Source organism: Macadamia integrifolia, chromosome 6 (genome assembly GCF_013358625.1).
Source record: "Macadamia integrifolia cultivar HAES 741 chromosome 6, SCU_Mint_v3, whole genome shotgun sequence".
Taxonomy (NCBI): domain Eukaryota; kingdom Viridiplantae; phylum Streptophyta; class Magnoliopsida; order Proteales; family Proteaceae; genus Macadamia; species Macadamia integrifolia.
In genome coordinates, this window is record NC_056562.1 from 30,060,665 (window position 1) to 30,064,087 (window position 3,423).

The window sequence follows — 3,423 nt, forward strand, 5'->3', positions numbered from 1 at the left end:
AAAAAAAAAAAAAAAGGTAACTAGTAGTACTAGGTTGGTCTGGCTTGGCTAAGCTCGGCCCAATCAGGGTCCATTGAGGCTGGACTAGATTGGGTTGGGCTAAACTCGACAGGGTTGGGTCTAGGTTGAGATAACTCAGCCAGACCTAGGCTGGGGCCACTGGGCTGATCTAGGGTTGAGTTAAGAGACCTTAGGGTTGGGTTAGGGTTTTAAAAAACCCAGCCTGACCCACCCATTGATACCCCTAATTGCCTATTATTGCTTCACGAAATAGATCGGTTAGGAATTGGATCGGGTTGGAAATTGGATCTCCGGATCAATACACTCTAATGCATATTATATATTTAAAAAAAAAAAAAGGGAGATAGAGTAGTTGCTTGCATCAGCATATTGGGTCAATGGTGAGAACGCACAAGATGGAGCAACGTGGTCTTTTTGTACATGTCTGTGTCTAGATATAAGCAACACCAAACCGTCAGGATCCTATCTTCTAAAAAAATAAGGAGATGTAGGGATAGGGGAGCCGGTGACGCAAATGGAGGGAAAGAGGTAGGGGAAGCAGAGAGGGGCGAGGAAGAGAGAGGGATCGAGAGAGTTGCTGGAGGATCCAATGGCGGAGAAGAAGAAACCCCTACCATCGCAGCCCCAGATTGTGGAGAAACCTCATGGACTGGGTCTAACTGATGACTAGCATTTTGGTGTTATTTATCGGTCTAAACTCTAAACAAAGGTTTGGTTGGTCGGACCATCTGAACAGGTACTTACTCCAAAGGCCAAGATGTGGACCTCATACTGGGATTAATCAAGATTATTTCTTTTCCAAGTCCAGATTGGTTTGAGGTCCGGTTCGGTCCAAACCAGCTCTCCAGACTAACCAGTTTGAACCAATAACCCTGTCCTTCCAACTTGCGTCTAAGTTGAATTAGATGAGAACAAACAATTCAATAATATATTGTTAAAGTTTGTGTCCTATCCGATTAGAGAAGGGGAATAGAAACTGAATCGAAACGCATTAGCCAAGTTGGTCGAGTGGTTCAGACCTGGCTATCAATCGTGACAACAATACTGATTAGTGGAACTTTTACATAGAAATCCCCCACCTTTTATGAGAGCGGATCAAGTTCACCTATGAGTATGAACAAGAACAATCCTGATCTGTGGATTTAGAATCAATTTTCTCTCTCTTCATTTAATAGATTCTAAATCCACGGATCAAAGACGTACGAGAACATTCTCGTATGTGAACCTAATCCGTTCACCTCTTGTATGCACTAAACAAGCTTTTGAAGCTTCAATTGTTTTAATTGGTGCTTCATGGGAACGTAACTCCTTTTTCTCATGCTTTGCAAACTAATTGCCTTGATTTTCATCCACAATATTTCTTTGAGGTGGCATATCCATGCTTCCTTCCTTCACCAAGAGGTGCAATTCAGGTCCAATTTGATTCAAAACTCATCAATTTTAGTGAGAAGTACTTTCACCAAAGGTTGATGGGGTATCATATCTTGCATTCGGTCACTTGTATTCGTGGATTGATTCTGAAGGATTGTGGGGCTCGAGGCCTAGAGGAATCGGTCAACTTTGCTTGTTATTTTCATTATTGGGGCCTCCAAGAACTGCCGGGTCCTTGGCAAAGGTTGGGGCATGGATTTAGTAATTGATAACGGTATCTACCGATCAAATACTGATTTGGACCCGATTGGTGCAAATTGGTCACTTTTACCTTTACTTTTCACAAAATATACCTTTTTTTTTACGTGTTTACCCCTAAATCGATACTCATAACTGATCCGGATCGGTTAGGTATTGGTATTTGTCTCAACCGATACCGATACTTAGAACCATGTTTGGGGGCAATAGTCCCTAAGGAAAAAAAATTAGGGCTACAAGGGTTTTTTTGGTAATATATGTCCATATAGGATTTCACTATACATTTGTAGCAAGATGATTTTCTCTGAAATCTAAGAAAGATGTGAAGACAAACAAGTATAACTCTATTCTTTATCGATAGTAAAGCAGATCCCATCTCACCATGGACATAAACAATCATTTTAAATCACAAAAATACTTTTGTATTATGACTGTTTGTTTATGATTTTCATTCTTTTTTACATCGTTTTAAATTTTCATTTTCTATAGTGCCTTCGTTGTGTCCTTCCTCTTATCTATTTGTAGTCGATTCAATTTAACTAAACTTTATATGTCAAAATGATATCAAGTGAGGAAAAGTTTTTCTGATTGGGTTAGGATTTCTCAGGTAGTGTTGTAAACTTTATATGTTAAAATGATATCAAGTGAGGAAAAGTTTTTCTGATTGGGTTAGGATTTCTCAGGTAGTGTTGTAAACTTTATATGTTAAAATGATATCAAGTGAGGAAAAGTTTTTCTGATTGGGTTAGGATTTCTCAGGTAGTGTTGTAAACTTTATATGTTAAAATGATATCAAGTGAGGAAAAGTTTTTCTGATTGGGTTAGGATTTCTCAGGTAGTGTTGTAAACTTTATATGTTAAAATGATATCAAGTGAGGAAAAGTTTTTCTGATTGGGTTAGGATTTCTCAGGTAGTGTTGTAAACTTTATATGTTAAAATGATATCAAGTGAGGAAAAGTTTTTCTGATTGGGTTAGGATTTCTCAGGTACTGTTGTCATATATTTTGACAAACATGAGAGAGTTGGTAAGACTTTGTCCAAAGACCAAACTTTGCACTATAGCTCAACTTGATAGATTTGTTTATTTATCTTATCCAACTTCTTGTAGAAATATAATAGATTTGGGTTGAGCAGCAACTGTTTTTTTATCACATGATCACAATGATGATGGGTTATGATTCAATAAAGATGATGTAGAAACGCAACAATAAAAGTTGCAAAAAAGAATTAAAAAAACAAGAACAAACAATGTTACATGCTATATGCTCTCTTTTGTTGAGGACGCTTCATACACCTAAATAGTTTACGGTAGGGAATTAATCTCTATTTCAATACATTATGAGAGAGGATTCTCTGCACTTTTAATGTGGAGAGAGATATGTGCCACACATTAATGAGTGTTCCAGAACAAGGTGAATCTAGTGCATAGCGCACTGGTTGCAGCCTCTGCTTGTAGAGCAGGTGCCACTAAGGGTGTTAAAATATAACCGAAATCATTTACCAAAAGTGAAACTGGCTGGTTTTAACCAATCGAACTGCACCATAGTAAATTGATCCAGTTTTCGTTTTATAGGTCATAATTCTGGTTCAGTTTGGTTCAGAACCGAAAAACCAATGGTTAACCGAAACCTAGTATGAAAGACTTAAAGTGTTTTGAATTTCAATGGGTTTTTACGAAAAAATGGGGGGGAGAAAAAAGCAAAGTACTAATCGAGAAAAGAGTTTCACTTTCACACAATCACACTTCTTGATTTCCTAATTTCTAGGATCAT